Source organism: Felis catus, chromosome X, assembly GCF_018350175.1.
Source record: "Felis catus isolate Fca126 chromosome X, F.catus_Fca126_mat1.0, whole genome shotgun sequence".
NCBI lineage: Eukaryota > Metazoa > Chordata > Mammalia > Carnivora > Felidae > Felis > Felis catus.
The window spans coordinates 21,928,375-21,954,513 of NC_058386.1; the positions used below are offsets into that span (position 1 = coordinate 21,928,375).

The 26,139-nt window shown below is 37.2% G+C and overlaps 1 protein-coding gene across 5 annotated transcripts in view; it reads left to right on the top strand.

Moving 5' to 3' along the window:
• Positions 1-26,139, top strand: part of LOC101095955 (melanoma-associated antigen B18-like) — a 606,992-nt gene that overhangs the window by 500,930 nt on the left and 79,923 nt on the right. The window lies entirely within an intron of this gene.

Sequence of the window (26,139 nt, forward strand, 5' to 3'; positions counted from 1 at the left end):
AACAGCATTAAATAAAAGTAACACCTAAGTTTACTTACCTTTTGTGGGGCAGGATCTCAAAGAGAACAAGTGAGTTGAATTTTTAAGCTTGTTAGTATATTGAGGTTCAAATATTCATTCGATTCTATTTCTCTAGAAAAACAGAAGCATGTTGATTCATTTACTGTAATCTGTCTTCATTCTTAGTTATCTTACTTCCTATGAGTGTTTACATTAAGCAACCAAATCCTCTAAAATTCTGAAGTATATTCCACAAGTGCTTCTACATTAAAATACTCTACAAAATGGTTTTACGTCCAAATATATTTGGAAAACCCTTTGTTGTGTATCCCAATGTTGGGAGATTCATATTTCACCTTAGCATGCTATTACTTTTGAGAAATATTGTTGAGCCCAGCCTTCCAAAGTGATAAAAACTCCTTGCCTTTCTTTTAGCATCGGGTGGAGTAACTCTTTGGGTAGTGCTGCAGAAAGCCAAATTTTGCAGTGGAACTGAAGCCACATTTCCAGACTTAGGAATATTTATTTTTCTTAATTTTTACCACCCTGTTTATTATTTATGATATTTATTGGCTCTTCTGTTCTTCATACAAGTGCAGTGAATAAGACATAATCTTTGATTTGTGTCCCTCTTGGATCCATTCTTTTTAAGGATATTTACCCAGGTACTCAGTCACAAACCAAACCTAATTATCAAGTTTTTCTCGTAAATAAAGTTCTTCCTACTGAATAATTTTATTTATGCTTAACAACTCTTTCACTCGTTTATACTAACAGTGCTCATTATTTTAACTTTGAATTAAAACTTACTTGATTATTCTAGTACATAATTACATAAAAACATTCTGTTTTCTGAAATCAGCTTCATACAGCATAATACTTTCTCCAGTATAATTGTAATTAACTTGTGTCTCACAGAAGACAAAAATAAATAGAGTGGTGATTAGCAGTTCATGTTCAGCAGGCAGCTTATCCTGGATTCCAATTCTGCTTCCGATGTTATTTAACTTGTTTTCTCATTCCTTAAATGATAAAGGTTCCTTTCTCAGAGAGTTGCTGCAAGATTGGGAATTGAATGGCAAAACAAAGTTATCAAACAGAGTTACAAGAATATAGTAAGCACTTCATTCACTATAATTTAAATATGAAACAATGTGCAGTTGTTAAATGTACAGTTCAATGAATTTTGGCAGATGTGTACACCCATATAGTATACGCCGCTAGGAAGATATAGAGCATTTCTACCATCTCAAAAATTTCTCTAGTAACTCTTTCTGGTCTACTCCACTTTCTCCCCAGACAACCACTGTTCTCATTTCTATTACCATGTATCAGTTTTGCCTGTTCTAGAACTTCATGTAAATTGAATCATAATAACTGCCTTCTTTTGCTCAAAACAACCTGAAAAATTCATCCAGTTTTTTGTGTGTTTCAGTAATTTATTCTTATTACTGAACTGTTACCACGCTATTTCTGTCATTTATTAGCAATGTAACAATTCCCCCTAAAATGTACGCAAAAGCATGCAAAGTATCATTAATCCATAAAAATATTGTTTTCAAAAAATCACACATATAAATGTGTTCTACTTTTTCAGTTTTGTTTATATCTGAGTTCAATAATGAGTCTGCGTTAGCTAATTTTTTTGAGAGAGAGAGAGAGAGAGAAAGAGCACAAGTGGGGGAGAGGGACAGAGGAAGAGAGAGAATCTTAAGTAGGCTCCCTGCTCAGCACAGAGCCTGACATGGGACTTGATCCCACGACCCTGAAATCAAGAGTCAGATACTCAACTGACTGAGCCACCCAGGCACCCCTGCATTAGTTAATTTTTAAAATCGTCTTTTTTTCTTAATGGTATTATTATATGGGACTTTTGTTTTCCTTTTAAGTAGGCTCCATGTCAGCACGGAGCACAGTAGGGCTTCAACTCAAGACCCTGAAATCAAGACCTGAGCTGAAATTAGGAGTCAGACATATAACCAACAGAGCCATCTGAGTGCCCCTTAATGAGATTATGTAGAATTGTCATATTTTTTTTTGTCCTCTCATTCCTTCAAGACTTTTTTTTTGTTTGGAATTTCTAGCCGTTTTTCTATTTTCTCTGAGTTTTTTTTTTTTTTTTAATTTATTTTTGAGACAGAGAGAGACAGAGCATGAGCAGGGGAGGGGCAGAGAGAGGGAGACACAGAAGCCGAAGCAGGCTCCAGGCTGTCAGCACAGAGCCCGATGTGGGGCTCGAACTCACAGAATGTGAGATCATGACCTAAGCCAAAGTCAGAAGCGAACTGACTGAGCCACCCAGGCACCCCTATTTTCTCTGAGTTTTTAAGTGTCCCTGAAGTTTCGCCATATCTGAATATGCTCAGTTTCGTTTCCTTTACTCTTTTTTTTAATTTTGAAAAATTTTAGTACTTTTTAAAAATGTATTTATTTTTACTTTAGAGAGTGAGCGAGAGTGCATGCAAGCAAGGAGACCGACAGGGAGGGAGGGGGAGAGGGGGAGGGGGGAGGGGGAGAGGGGGAGGGGGGAGGGGGAGAGAGGGAGGTAGGGAGAGAGAGAAAGAAAGAGAGAAAGAGAGAGAGAGAAAATCCCAGGCAGGATCCACACTTAGCACAAAACCTAATGCAGGCCTTGATCCCATGACCCTGGGATCATGACCTGAGCCCAAATCAAGAGTCCGACGCACAACTCACTGAGCCACCTAGACGTCCCACGTTTCCTTTACTTTTACCTATCCTAAAACCTCATGGTAAATTCCCCCACGATCCCTTCCATATCCACATCACCAACTAGTTTTTGTTGTTGGAATTAAGTTTAGAATTGCGGCTTCCGGGGCGCCTGGGTGGCTCAGTCAGTTAAGCGTCCGACTTCGGCTCAGGTCATGATCTCGCGGTCCGGTCCATGAGTTCGAGCCCCGTGTCGGGCTCTGTGCTGACAGCTCAGAGCTGGAGCCTGTTTCAGATTCTGTGTCTCCGTCTCTCTGACCCTTCCCCGTTCATGCTCTGTCTCTCTCTGTCTCAAAAGAAATAAAATAAAACGTTAAAAAAATTAAAAAAGAATTGCGGCTTCCATAATTCTCAACATTGCTTTTATAATTGCAACTTGCTGGCGATATTCTACCATATTTTCTTACTACCAATAAGAACTTTCACACAAATCTTTAACTTTTTGTCATTCAGTTTAGGTTTCTGAAATGGTACTTACTTTTTCTGGATTTATATTTCAGTGACCAAACCAGAATATTATAGTGTTTGTACATTGGTATTTCAGTATAAATCATGTTTAAATTTCACATTTAAATAATGTTAACGAGCATTTAGTGATGGAACTGGAAACAGTTAATGTATTTTACTGAATTCCTTTGAAGACCGTGTTTCATCATATTCGTCTTCATATTATAAGGCTTTAATAGGCAGTTACCAGGATATAATAAACCTTTATGGATTAGCTGATATAAACTTTGCCTACTAGAATTAATATAATTAAATTAAGAAGAGATTGTTTATGTCTCCTTTATTTTCCAAACTCCTAAATGAGAATGTAGTATAAATAATGAAGAAGTTTTTGATAGCTTATGATCAGAATTGGAAAAACTTGAATCAAATAATGAAATAGCTACTGATTTGATTCGAGCCCTGGGCAAATTAATGCATCCTTCTGTACTTTAAGTATTGGTCTTAGTATGTATATATATAAGTGTGTATGTATGTTTTAACTTTGTGTTTTATTGAGGCGTAATTGGTATACAACATTATATTAGTTTTAGTTGCACAACATAATAATTCAATATTTGTATATATTATGAAATAATCACCACAATAAGTTTAGCTAACATCCATCAGCATATATAATTACAGAATTTCTCTCTTATGATGAGAACTTACAAGATTTACTCTCTTAGCAACCTGCATATATGCAATACAGTATTATTAACTGTAGTCACCATGCTGTACATTATATCCTGCTCTTAATGTTTTTAAATGAATTGAGGAACATTATAATATCTCTTCATAGGGTTTTTATGTAGGATGTAGGTTTAATATGATAATTCATGTAATGTGTGTTGACCTGGCAAACAAGTATTCTTCCTACATAATTTATTATTATCAATATTATTACTACTACTACTGTTATGGTCGTTTAAAAGATAGCTGTTATTTAAAAGGTATCTGAATAAAGGTAATGTCTGGTTGTTTGCGTAAATAATTTTAGGACTCAGGGTAAAGCTCGTAAAGACCTAAACCCATACAGACAAGCGTCCAGAACAGTAAATACTGGGTTTTGTAAACACATTGAATTCTGGTATTGAAACTTAAATATCTGTTGAGAATTGAGCTCAGTAGTACTCAGGATTCTCACCCACCTATCTGAAATGTCACACACAGCTGGGTTGGAATAATATATAGCCTGAGACCGTACTGAATCACTTTAACATTCCAGCAGAGAGGTAAGACAGTTACATGTCTGTTAAAACTTCAAGATGACTAAATCTTACCACCGGTATAGCTGTGTAGAGTAAAAAAAAAAAAACAAAAAACTGTAGTTGTTACCAAGTTGCATGAAATTAAAAAAAACCAAAACCAAAAAAAAAAAAAAAAACCTTATATATTGATCTTTATGGCAAATACAGGCTTTGTAACTTAATAAATATATCTAGGCCTGCACTGTAATTCTCTCTTTTAGAATTTCTACTTATGATTACATACAGAGATACACATAGTCAGATTAAGATAATCTACTTCATTCATGATAGTAACAAAAAAGGAAATAAAATTTGTAACAAGAAGATTCATCATTATTAAAAAAAAAATCTATTAAACTAAAAACTTGTTTTATCAAAAGGAAGACCATGGAATTAATTATATATAGTGACACTTTACAATCTGTCAGAAGAGATTGTGTTGAAAAGAAGCTGAATGGGCTTGGTTCCTTCCCAGTGAGTGGTCCCAGTGGTAAGGATTTCCTATAGAAGAGAACAAATACCGAGTTTGCCATGGCAATTCTTCATATACATTTGTGACAACATATAGAGATCCTTTGAGCTTGGGAGACTACCAAAGTCTCTAAAATAAAGCCCAATAATTACACATTGGGCATTAACAGGTAGCACAAGCTTCATCTGTTGAGATTTGGGAGAGAAAAGTGATGACCTGTGTCATTTTAAGCAACTCTCAAGATAGTAAATTAATCAAAAAGAGGCATTGGTCTCAAGTGCGACAGTTTCAAAAGGAGTTGGGAAAAGTTAGTTAAGGCCAGACTGTAAGGCTTCTTTTTGCACAGAATAGGCATCCACAGCACATTTCACAATAAATAAGAGAGACTAATGAAGAAAAGCAAATGTAGGGTCAGATTTTTAGAATAACAAGTTTAGGTGAGATCTGAAACACACCACACCACACCACACCACACCACACCACACCACACCACACCACACCACATGTTTCTTAGCTGTCCAGACACTGGCAAACTCATGGTCTCTAGTTCTATCCTACCTAAACCTTGGGCACCACTCCCAATGCAGGGTTTGTGGACCCCAGTCTGGATAGATTCAGCTTCATCACTCACTTGAGAGCAGGTCTTGCCTGAGTGTGCAAGAGCCCGGTCCTCTGAAGCAAATTCAGTACAAGGTTGGTTTTACTGTCCTCAGAGTGGTAGGGTATGATCCTCAGACACCATGCCCACCAAACACTAGTTGTCAAACTCTCACCTTTATTGGTTTATTCAGCAGTGTTTTCGTCATGGTTTTGTGTCAGGGAGCTGTTTGTTTATTTTGTGTGTGTGAGTTTTGAAGAGAATTTTATTTTTTTATTTTTAAAAAATTTTTTGATGTTTATTTTTGAAGGAGAGAGAGACAAAGAGTGAGGGTGGGAGGGGCAGAGAGGGAGAGTCCCAGAATCTGAAGCGGGCTTCAGCCTCTGAACTGTTAGCACAGAGCCTAACGCGGGGCTTGAACCTGTAAACCACAAGATCATGACCTGAGCTGAAGTCGGAGGCTTAACCGGCTGAGCCACCAGGCTCCCCTTGAAGAGAATTTTAAAGGAATTATTTAGAGAGGAAATTTGGACTCTGTTTTTGAATACCTCATCACTTGTCCGGAGTCCTGCTTATTAAAAGGATCCCTTGAGACATATCAATACTATATATCCAACCAACTTCTATAAATGCATAGCACTATTGCCCCTTGGAGGGTGACAATGGGTTTATTGACTAGTGCTTCACATCCTTTGATGTTCCTCTGATCACCCCTGCAGCCACATGAGTAATCATATATTTCCCATACTCTTCAAATATATACTGTATTAGCAGATAAGGAACCTGTTGACTCAGGATAACCTGAAAACTGTTTTACTTTAAAAGAATTTCTCAGAATAATCATCCTGGTCCCAAGTGTTCAATTAGTCTTTTCCTTTTCCCATAAGTTTGCAACTCAGATTCCAAGAGACTTTGTGAGGTAGGAGAAATTTAGGTAAAACGTAACATAATATAATTAACTTTCCACTTGCCTCCTAGGTTGGGAAGAATTTATGGGGCTCTGTCTAGGTTGATACTTGGGTGACTCAGCATTAAATCAAAGCCTGCTTTTAGTATGGATTTTGCCTGACCCTTGAAAGCAGATTTGTATTTTCTCTTTTTCCAGTAACAGGATTCACATTCTTATCATCTTCCCAGTTCTCTCATCTCTCAAAAAAATGAAGCCTTGTCTTATTCTTAAGGCTAAGAAATTGAACTTCCATCAGCTCAGTATCAGGAATTTTTGACTAAATAATGCAAAAATCGTTTGCTGTCTGGGTTGTCTTGGGAAATGCCTAGGAGTAGAATTGCTGGTGACTGTTAAGATTTCCTTTGTATCACTGTGTTTCTGAAATTGTATGGTAACATGCTTGTCCCCGTCTTTCTGACTGTGTATGTCTGTGTATTCAATCCTGCTTCTGATTCATTGAGGTTCTTGGATTTATCAGCTTTAGTTTGTCAAATCCGTGAATGTTTTGGTATCATTTCTATACTTATTTTTTCTATCTCACTCTGCCTTCCTCTTTTCTCTGGGACTCCAGTTACACATATTTTAGACCATCTAATAATATCCCATAGTTCAGGGGTGCCTTGGGTGGCCCAGTTAAGTGGCTCAGGTCATGATCTCACAGTTCGTGAGTTTGAGCCCTGCATCAGGCTGTTTGCTGACAGCACAAAGCCTGCTTTGGAATCTCTCTCTCCCTCTCTGTCTGCCCCTCTCCTGCTCATGCTGTCTCTGTCTCTCTCAAAATAAATAAAGTTAAAAAAAAATATATATATATATAGTATCCTGTAGTTCATTTATTCAATCCTTTCTTCCCCACCTATCTGTGCTTCATTTTGGATAGTTTTTATCACTATGGCTTTATCTTTCTTGATCTTTTCTTGGGCAGGTCTATTCTGCTGTAATCCCATCCAGTGAAATTTTTATTTTAAATGCTGTAATTTTTGTTTCTGTAAAATTTAACTTGAATGTTTTTATATCATAAATGTGAATCCTCATTATCTTTCTCTTTTTTAGATTTTTGAACATATTTATAATCACAGTAAAGCTGGAGCAAAGGACAATTATCTTATCAAGTTGATTTAATATAGAACTGAATTTGGGAAGCACTGGAGAGTTTGTGTAATAATCTCAGAGAGAATAAGGTCTTGTAGGATAAGGACAAGTGGGAGAGAAAGGGGTAGCATGGAGAGAGACTGGGAAAGCAGATTCTACAACTGTGAGGATCAAAGGAGAAGAAAGAAGTCACCTGTGATTCTCAAGTTTTCAACCCGAGTAACAGCACAAAAGATCTTTCCTCCCTCCCTTCCTTCCTACCTACTTAGCTACCTATCTATCTAGAAAAGTCAAGAGGAAAATTAACTTTAGTCAGAAAGATAATGGATTTTAACACTTGGAATGCTGGTGAAGAGGCAGGAACAAAAAAAAATCCTTTGAAAACTCGAGTCAAGACCTTTAGAGAACAGAGGTCATAGTTGATGTAAAAGTAGATAAGGTCACCAAAGGAGAGAGTCTAGGCTGAAGGCAGAACCTTTGGTTACACTTAACATTTAGTGTTCAAGAAAATGTGCAGAATACACAAACCTTTTTTTTTTTTTTTGTAACTAATCTCTATTCTCAACATGGGGCTTGAACTCATAACCCTAAGATCAAGAGTCCCATGCCCCACTGACTGAGCCAGCCATTTGCCCCACAAACCAGTTTTTGTGAGGGGGAAACAGTCTGTAGACATTTTGGATCAAAATCTGTATATTAAATACTGATAGAAACAGAAGATTTTATATACTTTTAAAAGCTTCCTGAAATTGGAATTAATAACTAAATAGTAACAATCTCAAGGAAGACAAAAAGATTTGAATTGAACAATGGCATGCTTATTTGGTTTCCAATTGTGTTAAAGTTAATTATTTGACAGCTGGGTCTATTTTCAAACACAGAGTTAGTTCTTTCTCCCAGTGGGAGAGAAAACACATGTTAATAAGAAAATAGTATACATATGCTATTTATATTGTTACACCAAATATCCCATTGTTTAATAGGTGATTTAGTTTTGAAGCAAACCTATTTGGCGAGTTGTCAAAAGTGTAATAATATCCTATTATTTGTTAAGCTCTATTTATACAAAGAACATTTCTATTATTTCTCCATCTAAGTGGAGTCTTAATGTAATATGATCCTACAGGAGTGAAAAAAACAAGTGCTAACCCTGGTATTTGCTCAGGAAAGAGGAAGGTGAACCTTCTCTCCACCCCTGGCCAACAGACACATACATTTAAGGAAAGAAGCTGAGGAGCCTTGACCTTCACTTTTGCTTCAGAACTTTATCTCAGACCTGGGAGGTTCTTCGAGAAACACTGCCGTTTCAAAGGCTCTGTGTGTTGCTAAAGATGGAGTCTTGAAAATCACTTTTGATGGTAGAAAGCTCTTTCCTTTAGGAAAATACAGTTGAAAGGATCTGGTGTCAGATCAAGTAAAAGAAAAATCCAAAATGGCAAAGTTCAGAACAATAGGAAGCCTAAAATGTTCTGAATACTAATGTAACATGGTTATTTTATTTGAAGAATTTTTAAAGAAGATTTTAGTTTTCCTTGGTGTCTGAGAAAGCAGCTTGTTGAAGGAATCTGAAAGTGGATTGGAGAACATATGAGAGAAATGACTAGCTGTCTCTTGATTACTCACAGAGGAGTTTTTTTTTGTTTTTTGTTTTTTAATAGGAAGCCAAGGCTGCGGTGGGGGGAGGGAAGAACTGACAGTTAGGAATTACCTATGCTAGACTTTGGAAACATTATTATCTGATTTGCAAAATACCTTACCCTTTTATTCTGTAATTATCCCATCCTTTAATAAAAGTGTGATAATCATTAAAAACTCTATCAGCTTAGTTTAAGCACCACCATAGGAAGTGGAGAGAGGAATGTGTTTGGGGATGTAGAAAGCCTGGAAAAAAGTAGAAATACAAATCATTTATATGAAACAATAGGTTTTCAAGCCCTGGAAGACAGCACAAGACTGTGATGACTGAGAAAGGAAAACAATGTATATAGAAATGCAACAGATGTAGAAATGCCAAGATGACTTCATTTCAAAATGCAAAATGTGGAGGAATCATACTACCTGATAATCAGGTCTACTATAAAACTGTAGTGATGAAGAACTTTTAAAGATAAACACATACATACACACACACACACACACACACACAAAGATAAACACATACATAATTGAAACAGGATAGTCTAAAATGGATCCACTCATACGTGGTTAACTAATTTATGACTAAAGTGCAAAGGCACTGTGATAGAGAAAACGTAGTCTTTTCAGTAATGGTGCTGAACTATTAGACATCCATGTGCAAAATTGTTTTTGAACTTTACCTCCTATTAAACACAAAAATTGAATCAGAATCACTAGTAGGTATAAATGTAAAACTAAAAACATAAGGCTCTTAGGAGAAAACGTAAGAGAAAATACTTAGGACTGAGGCAGAGATTTCTTGGATAGATTATAAAAAGTACAGTCCATCAAAGGAAAAGAAAAGTTTAGAGTTTGGTACTACACAATTAAATTATAATTAAAAATCAAATTTTTAAAACTTAATTTATTTTTAATTTTTTAAAAGTTTATTTTATTTTGAGAGAGAGAGAGAGAGAGAGTGTGTGAGCAGGGGACAGGGGCAGAGGGAGTGATAGAATCCCAGCCAGGCTCCACACTCAATGCAGAACCCAATGCGGGGTTCGATTCCACAACAGTGAGATCAAGACCTGAGTCAATATCAGGAGTCAGACATGTAACTGAGCCACCTAGGAACCAGTATTTTTCATTTTTTTTAATTAAAAAATTCTTCTCTTTGAAAGATACTATGAGAAAATAAAAAGATAAGCTGCTGACTCAGAGGAAGTATTTGGAAAATACATACATGATTATGATGGTCAGTTTCAATTTAACTAGGCTATAGTTTCCAGTTATTTAATTAAAACTAATGTAGGTGTCACTGTGATGGGTATTTTGTAGCTGCGGTTGACAACTACAGTCAGTTCACTTTAAGTAAAGTAGCTTATCCTCAATCATCTGGGTGGGCCACATCCAATCAGTTGAAAAGCCCTAAAAGCAAAACTGAGATTTCCTTGAAGAAGAAATACTGCCTGTGGAAGAATAAATTCTGCCTACAATTTTGTTCTCCTTCAATATTGCATTGGCTTTTCTAGGTATTTTGCCTCTCCATACAAATTTTGGAATCCAGTTATCTGTCCATATGCACAGAATCACATGCTGAGATTTTGAGTGATATTGTATTGAATTTATAGGTTAAGTGGGAAGAGCTGACATCTTGAAAATATCGTGTCTTCCTGTCGATGAACAAAAGAGTTCTGTTTATATATTTTTTCTTTGATTTTGTTCATCAAAGTTTTATAGTTTTCTTCATGTTGATCCTGTATTATATTGTTAGATTTATACCTAAATATTTCATTTGGGGGAGTACTAATATAAATGGTATCGTGTTTAATTTCAATTTATACTTGTTCATTGCTGATATATAGAAAAGTCATTGACTTTTGTTTATTAACCTTGTATCCTGCAACCTTGCTGTAATTGCTTATTAATTACAGTGTTGTTTTGTCAATTCTTTCAAGTTTTCTACCTAGACCATCATGTCTTCTGTGAACAAATACAGTTTTATTTCTTCCGCCCCAATCTTTATGCCTTCTGTTTCCCTTTCCTGTCTTATTGCTTTAGCTGGGGCTTCCAGTACGATGTTGAAAAGCAGTGGTGAGAGGGGATATCTTCCCTTTTTTACCTTACCTTAGGAAAAGTTCAAGTTTCTTACCAGTAGGTATAATGTTAGCTGTAGGTTTTTTGTAGATATTCTTTATCAAGTTGAGGAAGTTCTCCTCTGTTCCTAGTTTACTAAGAGTTTTTATCATGAATATGTGTTGGGTTTTGTCAAATGCTTTTTCTACATCTATATGATATGATCAAGTGACTTTTACTTTTTTAGCTTGTTGATGTGGTTAGGTTAATTGATTTTCAGATGTTAAGCCAGCTTCGCTTGCTAGGTCCCCAGGGAGTTTTTAAATGCTGCCAGTTTTCCACAATGAGCCTCCAGCAGTTCATCAATTACGCTTCAGGATTTCCTGCCCTGGAAATTTTATTACAGTGTTTCTTTGCATTTCCATATTTTATTTCATCCTTGGCTTATCAGCTGTGTGACCTTGGGCAAATTCCTTAACTTTTCTCTCCCTCAGTTTCTTCGTCTGTAAAATTGATATGATACTTACCAAGTTGTCACATTGGCTAAGTGAATTACTATAAAACACTTGAAATTGTTCCTATCTATATAGTGAATATTAAACAAATTTCATGCTATTATTACTGTCTTCCTCTGTCACTGGATGATTAAAAGACAGAATTATGATGAGTGTAGTTACTTGAAACCCAAGAATAAAGTAAAATAAGTAGAAATGCAAAGAAATACTGTCATAAAGTTGGATGTGACAGAAACAAAATCAACTACTTTGAGGCAAGTTGTTACATCTCTTCAACCCTTAACATTATATTTATTCTTTAGCCTATTTCAACTTTGTTTATGAAAAAGAAGTTCTAAAGTACTTCTTAGAGACTTGGATAAATCTCAGTATAGTTTTTTTTTTTAATTTTTATTCGGAGTGGGGGAGGGGCAGAGAGGGAGAGAGAATCCCAAGCAGGCTTTGTGATGTCAGCACAGAGCTGGATGCAGAGCTTGAACTCATGAATTGTGAGATCATGACCTGAGCTCACTTTAGTAAAGTAGTTCAGGGGTGCATGGGTGGCTCAATTAAGTGTCTGACTCTTGGTTTTGGCTCAGATCATGTTCTCACAGCTCATGAGTTCAAGCCCCCCATCAGGCTGTGTGCTGACAGCACAAAGCCTGCTTGGGATTCTCTCTTTCCCTCTATGTCTGTCCCTGTCCTGCTCGTGCTGTCTCTGTCTCTCTCAAAATAAATAAATAAAGTTAATACACACACACACACACACACATATGATATATAAAATAAGATCCTGTAGTTCATTTATTCAGCCCTTTCTTCCCCATCTATCTGTGCTTAACCGACTGAGCCACCCAGATGCCCCCAGAGTACAGTTTTCATAGTTAGGACAGCTCTGCCTCATTAGTTTGAATTAGAAGGAAATACATTTGGATCACAAGTAGGAGCTTTGGATATAATCTACTAAACTTCTGGACCTACTGATAAGTATTTTTTCACCATGAAAAAGAGTCTTGAAGACACAATAAATTTCCAGCTTAGACACAAACGTTTTCAGAAAACTGCATTAATACAGACAATAAGGGTTTTTAGAATTTATCTTGAAATCACATCATCTTACCAAAAGGGCAAAATATAAATGAACTGATACTGTCTGCTTAATTTGAGGGGCAATGCTTTGTGGTGTTTCTAATAATACAGAAAATATAATATTTCTGATAAGCTGAATATTTAGAAGACCTGGGACTTTAAAAAATAATTTGTAAAAATGATAACAGATTGGACTCTAGGATATAAGTTCTAATTACAGGGGTCAGTGGAATTATTTTCTATTATGACTACAGCATAGTGGTATTTCGAAGTTACTTTGTTTCCATAGTACTAGAAAAGAAGACCTTTTTCTCCCAGAAAGATATAAACAGTGAAATGGGACAACACAAGTGAGGAAATGAGGACAAAATGATGCTTAAATTCTTCTAACAAAAAATGATAAGTAAAATTTTTGTAGCCAGTCTGTCAGTTCACATTTGTATAATTTTATACCTAGTTCTTTAAAATTATAAAGAATTTAATGCTGTAGGTTAGCACATTACTTGGAGAGAGAGATATATAGGCCATGTATATATGAGTGTGTGTGTGTATATATGTATGTCTATGTATGTATATGTATGCATATATGAGATATATATTCTGAACCATCCATGAGGATGTCAAGACCATGCTGATATCATTTTCATACATAGTGATCAGGAAATTTCATAAACAAAGAAATTACAGGATTGGAAAGTGGTTTTGGCATTTAGTTTTAATGCTCTTAAATTCAACTTCTTTTTCATTCTGTTGCTTGTTATCTTTGTAATGACTGATACTCTTAAAGTATTTTGGTGACCTTTTACTTAAAAGAAAAGATATCTACTCTCTGTCTTCACATTTAGATAATCCATTGTTAAATGATATCAAGTATGAACTAGAAAGCTCTTATTCCATTTGATCACTGAATCCAAAGGAAACAAATACCTAGGGATACCACTGTACTTTGCACTGACTTATGCAAGGCTCATTTTTCTAAGAGGCTCATATATGCAGAATGTAGGTTAGAAATATGAAAAAGTTTTAAAGCTTCTGGAAAAAATATGGAAAAGCAACATGGGTAAATTTAGGGTGGGGATAATGAGTTACATATGTTCCACACCCCCTGAGCTTACGACTACCTTTTAACAATGGCGAAATAATCCTTATAATCTTCCTTTTTATGAACAGTTCACAATTTTGATGTGTTTTTGAAATTGTTGCAGTATTGTAAAAGTGCCTCTTAGAAAGCCTGTTGTTTTTTTTTTTCTTCAGTCTAAGATTTTGGTAATTGAAGGGTAAATTTGAATTATCTAGACAATTAACTTGGCCTGGAGTGGAATCACTCCCTTGCTTGTGGGTTCGACATTATGGAACATTTCGTGTTGCCTGGTTATAGCTGAGAAATCATGTATATGATAACATCTCAAACACGTTACGTGCGTTAGATACGGCACTGAAGGAGCATGCTATGAAATAGCACCACTGCTGGAAGCAATGTCAGCAGCTTGCAAATGCTTTAATCCTCAATCTTTGCCTTCCACACAAAACAAACAAAAATATTGAAGCCTGTCCAAACTGGCCTTTGCCTACATGTTTGCCAAATGGCCTATTTTTTGTGTGTCCTTCACTCCCTGATGTTGTAGATGCTACAGAGTCATTTTATCATATTTCTAGTTTCTGTCTAATCTGACTCATTAGATAAACGAGGAAAAGATTCAGAGAGCTTAGGGTGTATTTTTATGCACTTATCAGCTCTGGATGAAGCTCACATCTAAATTTCCTCATTTCTGGCTTTTTTTCCACTTTTACTATGATTCTAAATAAAAGTTGCATTTTTCAGGAGATACATCCAGTGGACAAGGGTCCACAGGGCTAAGATGCCCCAGAAACACAGTCTTTGCTTTCCCTGGAATAAAAGCTTTGCTTCTTCAAACTAAAGTTCTTTTTACCTGCTGCAGACTAGGCTGAACTTGACTTTTTGGTTTTATTCAATTCAAAGCTGCATCTCTGAAGTTGTAATTCTTACTAGGCACAGTTCTTAGTCATTTCTCCATCTGACTGGAACCAGAGCTGCTAATTCAGGATGCAGAATTACTTACAATAGTAGAGCCAGCAGCATCAGGTGCTGAATATGTGTCCTGAGTAATTTTCACACATTAACTCATTAATCATCTCATCTGGGATGATTATTACCACCCATTTTTTTTTTTTGCAGGTTAGGAAAATGAAAGACAGAGAGGAGGTTAAATAAATGGACTGAGCTCACATCACAAGTATGAGGACAAACTTGGATTCACATCCAGGCAGGCAGGTTTCAGAGGCCATACACATTAACCACTAGTCAAAACTACCATTCCAAGGGTTATGGATGAATCTTTAATAGTCCCACTGCAGCTAGGAAGTAAATTTCTATACTTTATTAGGAATAAATTTAACTAAACTTAGTATTACAGGAAGGAAGGAAAAGTAATTTGTATGCAAGTCCTTCGTCTCTTTTTCTCTCTAGTCACTTGTCAGTCTATTTGATCAATGTTGGAAAAAATAGCAATGACAAAACCCACTTTAGTGGGGCCCAGAACACAGAAACAACTAAACAAGTAAGCATGCACACCAGGTGGTGAAAAGCACCCCGAAGTGCCGGGTCTGCTTTATTTCAGTAATTGGGAAAGCCACATCTGTATTTGAGATATTCTAGTTACTTAATATTTCTTAGCTGAATGATCATACTAATAACAGTGTCTGATATTTACCACAACCCTGATCTACCAGGTGCATTAATTTGATATGGCCATGTTTTGGCCACAGAAAAGAGATCAGACTGACCCACTTGCCTTTAGATGGTGGTGGCTTGCTGCCCTTGAACCAGCTGGAATCACCTTCTCTGTGGGCAAACCCTACCATCTAACACAGCCGATTATGGTCTTCTAATCATTCTGTCCTCAGGCCTTCAGCTCTGATATAGTTATGTTCAAAACCTCGGTTCACTGATGGCTCACCTATCCATTCACCTTCTTTCTATTGTTTGATGATGGGTGGGGAGGTGGCGCAGAGGGGCCTCTGAATCACCTGTATCCAAAAATAAAAAAAAGCCACACCAGGGATTGAGTGTGAAAGGAAAGAAGGGGATTTGTGCTATATCTTGACAAGGATTTGGATTACACAAATGCATGCATTTGTAAAAATTTAGTAAGCATACCCTTTAAACTTGTGCACTTCATTGTGTGTGACTTTTACCTCAAAAGCAGTATTACTGGCAAACAAGGGTATTATGCTGAAATGTTTAGGAGAGAACTGTTCAGAAGTCTGCATTTCACTTTGCATTGCCTCGGTGTATAAGATGGGCTGTTAAATGGGTAAACAGAGTCAAAATGTTAACGATAGAATTTATAGAGGATTTAGGTGTTTAAATGTCTTTAAACTTTGCTGTAAATTTGAAATTTTCCATAATAATATTTGGGAGGGAGTGCTAACCCATGGAAAACCAGTACATTATCTCAGGGATTGTTAACTTGGAATAACTGTATCCTAGGGGTCCAAGGTTAGAGTTTATGGGTTTGTACACTGGATTGGAAAAAATCCCACATCTTTATTTTCACAAATACCCAACTGAAATTTAGCATTTCCTTTGACCTCCAAACATAGTAGCCTTAATAGGGCCTGTGAGTTCTTCAGCACTACAGCTGTTTCACATGACTGAGTTAGTGTTTAAACCCATCACTATTTTGAAATTACAGTGATGTTGAGAGTCTTTATTGTTTAATCTTGTAATTAAAAGCCAACATTACAGTATCACAATTTATTTTAAAATATTTGTAGCCATCAGGCTATAGTTTATTTTTTTTCCACAATAAGCATTTTTTCATTATTTTATTTGTTTTTCATCATGATAAGGGTACGCTTTAATCCCCATCACCTGTTTTACCCATTCCCCTAAAATATTTTGATAAATGCAGTTTCATGTAATTGGTTTCTTTTGTAATCCATTATGTCATATTTGGTGTATTGAAAAACATTATTTTGGGAAGTTCACAAGCTCCAGACTTTCTCTGTGGCACAAAAAAAGTATCAGATCCCTGACGGCTCATCTACCATGCTCTGCTCTCCTTCCCATGGTATGTCAAATGTGGCTCCATATAGGATGTGGGGCTTGCGTGGAAGCTGTGCATCGTCCCTTAGTCTAGGCCTGGAAATAATGGTCTCAAGCCCCAAGGATCCATTGCCTTGTTGAAACTCAGTAGTAGAACCAAAGATCTTTTCAGTTCATTACTTTCTGTCTCTCCTCCCCATGCAGTACTTGGGGGACAGACTTATACTATAGACAAATATTTCTGGTTTATCTGAAATTCAGATTTAACTAGGTGTCCTATGCTTTATCTGGTTACCTCAGTCACAGGACCAAGAAATATCCGGATAGATATTTAAGTGAAGGCATACAAACCCTACCAGATAACATCAACCTGCAGATAGGACTGACTAGTGTGTGTGTGGGCAGGGGAGGGGAGTGTTAATCTTGCACCTGAAATCCAGGAAATCCCACCTGCTAGGTGTGCTGGTTAGTACTGGTTACTGTTTTATTAAAATCACAGTTACTCCATCCTGTGGATTCAGGATTGACTTACCGTCAATTTGTGGATTGACTTACCGAGTGTGGATTGACTTACCGAGTTTGGATGAAGCTTTATTATTCCTCAGTTCTTTATGTTCATTTTCTCATTTGAACATCATTAAGATCTCAGAGAGTGGGCACGTTTCCCCCAGTTCAAAGAGGTTAATAAACTTGTCCTAATTTACACAACTGTTCATTGATAGAGGCAAGGATTTAACCTAAATCTGTCTGGCTCAGGCTTTTCCACATTGTTTCTCATGTTAAGTCAGAAAATGTCAGGAAAGCTCATTATGCTAGGTGTGTTAGAGAATTTCATTTTTTTTTTAATTTTTTATTTATTTTTGAGAGAGAGAGCACAAACAGGGGAGGGGCAGAGAGAGGACACAGAATCCGAAACAGGCTCTAGGCTCCAAGCTACCAGCACAGAGCCAGATGCATGGCTCGAACTAATGGTCCTCGAGGTCATGACTTGAGCTGAAGTCAGACGCTTAACCTACTGAGCCACCCAGGCGCCCTGAGAATTTCATATTTTAATGGAGGGAAATAATAAGGTAGCATTTAAGAATATTTACAAATGTTTAGTCCTGCTGTAACTGAAAAAAACATTTTTTTTTAATCCTGTCTCTTTTGTTTAAACATTGAGACAGATTGTATAGACAACGCAGAGGTGTTTTTTCTCCTAGTTTAGGAAATGCTGAGAGAGGTGATAAAAATCAACAAAGATAAAAATGTATACAAGTTTGTTTTTAAATTAAATGTGATTAAAACATTAAAAGGCCCAACATAGTAACAGTGTGTGGAATATACTAATATTTAGCATGCAAAATGATGACAGAGCAGAAAGTAGTGATTACAATAAGACAGAACCAAATAATACACAAAAAGGAAGTAAATGCAGAATGTGGTATTTAATCAGTGAAAAACATAGCTGAATGGCTATAAATGTCACATCTTCCTTATATATTAGAAAATATGAGTGCTGTTTCCTCTTATGTATGTCCCTGAGCCATAAATAAACCAAAACTGTCAGTGATGTTAAAGGGGATGAGATACTATAAAAACAAAAGACAATTATGTTTGCTGAGTACAATAATTACTTTGTACTTTTAATTGTACTGTGCTATTATAGTAAACATGCCACTTTTGTTTAAAAAAAAAAAAAAGAAAGTATTTCGAGATACTAAAGGTGTCTTTCAAAAAGGATACTTTGCAATTCCGGACAAATATCAAAGGAATAGCCTTATTTTGTAAAATGTAACTGCTTTTACAAAGGTTGGGTATTGATTGATGCATGTGTGAATTAAATCATATTATAAATAGTGGAAGTCTTTTTAAGAACTCCTGAATATATTTGTTCAGAAGTATATTGATACTCTGTAATGTGAATGAATACCTGATAAATTTGACTCTGCAGATTCTGAATTTTAAAAATCGCCTTTTAAAGTACAATACAACTACGGGCACCTGGGTGGCTCGGTTGAGCGTCTGACTTTGGGTCAGGTCATGATCTTGTGGCTCCTGAGTTCAAGCCCCATGTCGGGCTCTGTGCTCACAGCTCAGAGCCTGGAGCCTGTTTCCGATTCTGTGTCTCCCTCTCTCTCTGCCCCTTTCCTGATCACACTCTGTCTCTCTGTCTCTCAAAATTAAATAAATGTTAAAAAAAATTTTAAGCACAAGACAACTCTATGATAACTCAAGCATTTATAGTATTTTTCTTTTTGCTAATTCATGCATACCCTCTATGTAGCATGTATTTTAATTTCTACATATTCATCATTAATGAACAATTTGAATGAAACAATTTAAGGCATTTTATGGAATGGGGCAAGCTATATTTATATATTACAACTGTATGAATAATTGCTATTATTATACAATACATCATTAGTTACACAGGTATCAGTAAACGACCATATGGCCTTATTTTTTTTAAGGTATAACACTCCTCCCCAGTTCTGAATGGTAGAATTTTTTTATTGAAGTATAGTTGACACAGAATGTTACATTAGTTTCAGGTGTGCAACATAGCGATTGAACAAGTGTGTATGTTATTCTGTTCTCACCACAAGTGTACTACCATCTGTCACCGTACAACACTATTATAACACCACTGACTATATTCCCTGTGTTGTACCTCTCATCCCTGTGAGTTCCCCATTCCTTAACTGGAAGCATGTGTCTTTCACTCCCCTTCACTCATTTTCCTCACACCCTGCACCTCTGGTAACCATCAATTTGTGGTCTGTATTTATGAGTCTGTTTCTGCTTTTGTTTGTTCATTCATTTATTAGATTTCATATATAAGTTAAATCATATATATATATTTATTTCATATATAAGTTAAATCATAGGGTATTTGTCTTTGTCTGACTTACTTAACATAATACCCTCTTAGGTCCATCCATGTTGTCACACATGGTAAGATCTCATTCTTGTCTATGGCTGAGTAATATTCCAATATATAAATAGATATATTTGTATATATCTATATCTATCTATCTATCTATCTATCCCCCACATTCTTTATTCATTTATCTATTGATGACACTTGGGTTGCTTTCATATATTTGCTGCTGCAAATAATCCGGTGGTAACCATAGGGAAGCATATATCTTTTCTTTTCCAGCTGGAGTTTTCATTCTCTTCGAGTAAACACCCAGTAGTGGAATTACTGAATCATGTGGTATTTCTATTTTTGATATTTTTGAGGAGCCTCCATACTGTTTTTCTCCACAGCGGCTACACCAATGTACATTACTACCAATAGTGCGGAAGGATTCCCTTTTCTCCACATCCTTGCTAATCCTTGTTATTTTTTTGTCCTTTTTAAATAAATTTTTTAGTTCTCTCTACACACAACATGGGGCTCGAACCCATGACCCTGAGATCAAGAGTTTCACACTCTTCGAAGCCAACCAGGCACCCCATTTTTTGTCTTTTTGACTCTAGCCATCTGAGAGGTATTAGATGATTTCTTGTTGTGGTTTTGATTTCCGTTTCCCTGATAATTAGTGATGTTGAGCATCTTTGTAGATCTCTGTTGGCCCTTTGGCTGTCGTCTTTGGAAACATGTCTATTCAGGTTCTCTTCCCATTTTTTAATTGGATTTTTTTTTTTTTTGCTGTTGAGTTTTATGAGCTCTTTATATATTTTGGATATTAAGCCCTTACCACATAAATCACTTGCAAATATTTTCTTCCATTCAGTAGGTTGCCTTTTTGTTTTGTTGGTTTCCTTTGCTGTATATACAAAAGGTTTTATTTTGGAGTAGTCCCAGTAGTTTTTTATTATTATTATTATTTGGGTTTTTTTGTATTATTTTTTGTTATTTTTGTTTGCCTGAGGAGACAAGTCTAGCAAAATGTTACTAAGACTGATGTCAAAGGGATAGCTGCCTATGCTTCCTTTGAGGAGTTTTATGGTTGGGGGTCACAGATTTAGGCCTTTAATCCATTTTCAGTTTACTTTTGTGTATGGTGTAAGATAGTGGTCCACTTCCATTTTTTTGCATGTAACTGTCCAGTTTTCCCGGTACCATTTATTGTAGAGACTATCTTTTTTTTTATTTTATTTTTTATTTTTTTTTAAATTTTTTTTTCAACGTTTATTTATTTTTTGGGACAGAGAGAGACAGAGCATGAATGGGGGAGGGGCAGAGAGAGAGGGAGACACAGAATCGGAAACAGGCTCCAGGTTCTGAGCCATCAGCCCAGAGCCTGACGCGGGGCTCGAACTCACGGACCGCGAGATCATGACCTGGCTGAAGTCGGACGCTTAACTGACTGCGCCACCCAGGCGCCCCGAGACTATCTTTTTGTCATTGTATATTCTTGCCTTCTTTTTAATAGGTTAATTGACCATATAAGTGAGGGTTTATTTCTGGGCTCTCTGGTCTGTTCTATTGATCTCTGTGTCTATTTTTGTGCCAGTTGAATAGTAGAATTTTCATAGTACAGAGCTGTCATTCTCTTTTTTTTTTTGCTAAGTTGACTCTTCATATGCCAGGGATTTTTTTAGATGCTGTATATGGACAAAGCCAAACAAATGATTTAAAATGAAAATAAGCCCAGCAACTTACTGGTTTTTCTCCATGATGTCACATACTGTTTCATCTTTATAATGTTCTATAAACTGACTCCTCTGATACTTTTCCTCTGCTGCTGATACCTATAACTGGTCGTGCACCTGTTCCCCCAAATATCACCATGCCCATAAGGCCTGTGTGAAACCTGAGGCGGTCAGAAAAATCACAGGAGGTTTAATTAAGCCCTTATATATTTCATTCTTGTTAATGCTGATTGACACACTTGACTCTTCACTTCTGCATTCATTGACTTGGACCCTGAATTTTGAATTACAAATTAATGTAAAAATTCTCAAGAGGGGCCATACATTGGAATCTCAAGAAACACATTTGCCTTAATTGCTTGCTGACATACATGAGAGAAAATCCAGGGATGGGGCCATAGTATGAGGCAGGTGTACTAAGTGTGTACTCATGGCTGAAAACTGGCTCTATACCTCTGGTTTTTGTCCCCTTTCCTCTCGTCTCTTCCTATCCCCTGACATTTGACCTTTAACTTCTGATGTAGACCTTATGTCCAATATCCCTGAGTTTTGATGGGTAAACCATTTACTTTCTTGGGCCTCAGTTAAATTATTTAATTATTTTGTGTAGATTTTACTTTCTACTTTCTCTCTATGGCCCACACCTGTATGTTGTTTTCCAAGTCCCTAGTTCTGTATCCATAAAAACAAAACAAAAAACAAAAAAAAACCCATGCTTTCATTCATCAAGTTATCTTGCTACATTTCAGATATAATAATCCCTTTGATGGTCTATCATCTCAAAATTAGGAAAACAAAGGCCTGATATTTGTACTGACATTTGATTGTTATTACTTTAACTTTTATTATTTATGATTAAGCAATTCTATAAATATGTCAGAGTCCCACAAACAGTATGTTAAAAATTAAATTCTAGCTATCAATCCTTACAGCTAGTGGGCATGGCAATATTCCTAAATAATGCTAGGTATCATTTAAACTTAGGAAGGAATTTTAGTTTCAGTTGGAAGTTTTAAGTCAGAATGCTTGGGGCTGGTAAAGGAACTGCTATGCTATTCAGGTGTGACCCTCACACCTTTAAATCCCAAGGCCTGGCTCAGATTATTGAATCATTGTTCCAAAGGCATAAAGGCATTCAATATTAAAAGCATTAATATTTTATTTTTTGCCTCACAGCTAAAATGTTTCTCCTACCACTGTGCATCATAAAGTCATGCTGATAAAGGGTGGACAGGTGTAGGCATATTATTCGGTTCACTTATTCCTAGTTAATTACCTTTATGGTTCAAATACCAAGTGATAATAGGAAAGCTTGATAAATAGCTCTCCATTAAAATGCTCGGATTATTATAAAAAATGACTTGCTTTCTGCCAGCCAATTCTCAGCATATTATTCACTTCATAGTATGATGTCTCCAAAGCAAGACATAGATATTTTTCCCCTTATCAGAGGGATATTTGATAATAGCTTCAAGCTAGTTAGGACATGCCAATAGAACATTTCCTACAATATGCACTTTAACATGTAATTTGCTTTTAATTTTTTATTTAAGAAAATAAATTTAATGTTAAATTTCTACATGCATTTTTCTTTAAATTTTGTATTATAAAAGCATAAGAAACATTTCTGTCCAGGAAAATTTATTAATGCTAAAAAAATGATTTTAGGTTTGGAGGTGCCGCTGTCTTCATTTGGTAACTATATTTTTCAAATGGTCATAATGGTTTCTGTGTGAATGCAATTAGGGTTACTCATAGTCTGTGTAAACTTCTGAAGAACTAGAATTGTGTCCTTGAAGGACACTAATTAATTTCAGAGAATTTTGAAGGGCAAGCGATGAGTCATCTTGCAGTAGGCAGAATAATGCTCTCTGACCCCTAAATATATATGTCCTAATCCCCAGAACCTGTCAGTGTGTCAGGTAATGAGGCAGGGAGGAATGAAGGTTGTTACTCAGCTGACCTTGTGGAGAGTAGCCTGTATTGCCCAGGCAGGCCCAATGTAATCCCAAGAGTCTCTATAAGTGGAAGAGGGAGGCAGAAGAGTTAGAGCAAGGCCTGTGGCCATTTGAGAAAGCATCTTGGAGGTGCAACACTGCTGGCTTTGAAAGCAGAGGAAGGGGACCACAGGCCAAGAAATGCGAGTTGCCTCTAAAAGCTGGAAAAAGGAAGGAAATGTATTGTCCTTTCGAGCCTCCAGAAGGAGCATAGACCCACTAAGACCTTAATTTCAGCCCCCTGGGCCCTGTGTTGGGCTCATGACTACAGAACTGTAAGATAGGATTTTTGTTTGTTTTTGAGCCAACAAGTTTGTGATCCTTTGTTCCAGTAGTAATAGAAAACTAATGCAGATGTGTTATTCAAAGATAAGATTTTCTTTCTTGTTAGCTATTATGTTGGAAATGTGTCCAAGGAACTGCATTTTTTAGATAAATTATTTTTTCAATTTTTTTTAATGTTTATTTATTTTTGAAGGAGAGAGAGACCGAGTGTGAGCAGGGGAAGGGTAGAGAGAGAGGGAGACACAGAATCCGAAGCAGGCTCCAGGCTCTGAGCTGTCAGCACAGAGCCAGATACAGGGCTCAAATCCACAAGTTGTGAGATTATGACCTGAGCCAAAGTCAGACACTCAATGGACTGAGCCACCCAAGCACCCCATTTTAAAGAAATTTTTCTAATTTTTATTTATTTTGAAAGAGAAAGAGTTCAAGTTGGGGGGGGGGGGGCGGTGAGGCAGAGAGAGGGAGACAGAGAATCCCAAGCAGGCAGCTCAGAGCCCGATGTGGGGTTAGATCCCAGGAACCGTGAGATGATGACCAGAGTCCAAAGCTAGAGGTGGACGCTTAACCGACTGAGCCACCCAGGTGCCCCCAAGGAACTGCATTTTAACATTACACGCAGAGGACAACCTCGGTTGTTCTATGAGTAGTAGCTACTGGAATAGAGCATACCTCTTTGGGAGGAGCCGTATAAGCTGTATTCTATAAGTGTTTTTATTTTTTTAATTTTTAAAAAAATATTTATTATGAGAGGGAGGGAGAGAGAGAGAGAGAGAGAGAGAGAGAGAGAGAGAGAGAGCAAGCAGGGGAGCGGCAGAAAGAGTGGTAAAGAGAGAATCCCAAGCAGGCTGCACAGTGTCAGCACCGAGCCGGACGCGGGGCTCAATTCCCAGAACCGTGAGATCATGATCTGAGTCGAAATTGATGTCTAACCCAGTAAGACACCCAGGTGCCCCAATTCTACAAGAGGTTTTAAAAAAACATCCAAAGACTTGCAGTTCCAGTTAGTATATAAAAACTCTCCAATAGTTATTGCCGTTTTAATGATAATAGCAAGCTGAATATATTAGACATGGAAAATTCTTAAGCATATAGTAGAGCTGAGGATGCGAATAAATACAAATAGACTAAATTCTAGACATGTACGAGTTCCTCTTAGAAGACGTACACGTTTGCCTTCACTCTGGTGGAGCAATGGTAGGAGAAGACACCTACCACAGACAGAATTCGGGACAAACCAGCTCAGGTAGTGAACAAAGTTGAAGGGCAGTGAGTGGGATCTCCTGATGGATTAGAATCCTGCGGATCTTGAGCCAGAGTGAGTCTGGCCGGACCTGCCACACCTTTCCTACCACCTTTCTCTAAAGGTGCAGGAGTGGTGCAAGCAGGAAGGGCTCAGAGAGGTTATCCCCGAGGCATGTGGGACCAGCCAGCTGCCATTTGAAGGCTGAGCTTAGAGCTGGTGAAATGAGAGCATTCGTTCCAAGGCCTAGCAAATGTTTAGCATGACCTTTATAAACTGCAGGCAGGGCAAGCACCGGTTAAAAATTCCCTCGAGGCGCTAGAGGCCTTTCAGGGCAGATGAGCAGCTGCTGAGGGCTGAGGACGGACGGAGCGGGAGAGACAAGGGAATTCCCCCGAGAGTGCCCGGCAGGAAGTCCCTGGAGACCAGGAAAGGGCATCAGGGCTGATGGAGAAGGAGATGTGCAGAAAGGTTCTCACGAGTCTGGTGAGCAAAGAGGAATGTACAAGGAACCAAAAATGGGGCACTAGCGCAGGAGAGCGGTCTCTCCCATCTGGGGAACATGGGTGTCAGCCTGAGAAGCATCACAAAAAGTTCCTTGCAATACCAGTGCTCAGATCCCAAGTGTTGCGGAAGTAAAATGCCTGCTCCTTGGTGTAAGATATTGAAAGCCCCTGATGCTTCACATCAAAGAGACACATAATGTCACTTTGCTCCGTGACTGGGGACACTATGCCGGTAAGTTGGAGTTCTCCCCGTCTCCATGTTTACCTATGATAAAGACACCCTTTCTTTGGCAGTTATAACCAGTGGGGTGACACTTTTCAAGGTAGTGAATATGGAAGTCCCCAAGAACTTGCAGTCATTGGTTTCACCGTACATTGATACCCCGCCTAAAGCCAAGATCACTTTGTTTATTGCTAATTGTGACTTTCTGTTTTATTCCATATATATTTTTAGCTGTCATTCTTCTATGAAGAAGAACTTTGTCTTCCTTCACCCTTCCATCTTTTTGAGTACTACTACAGACTTAATCGATTCCCCTACCACCACCAAATTGTGTTCTAGCCTTTACTGTCACTAGCCTTTTTGGTGGTCAGTTGAACAAAATTTG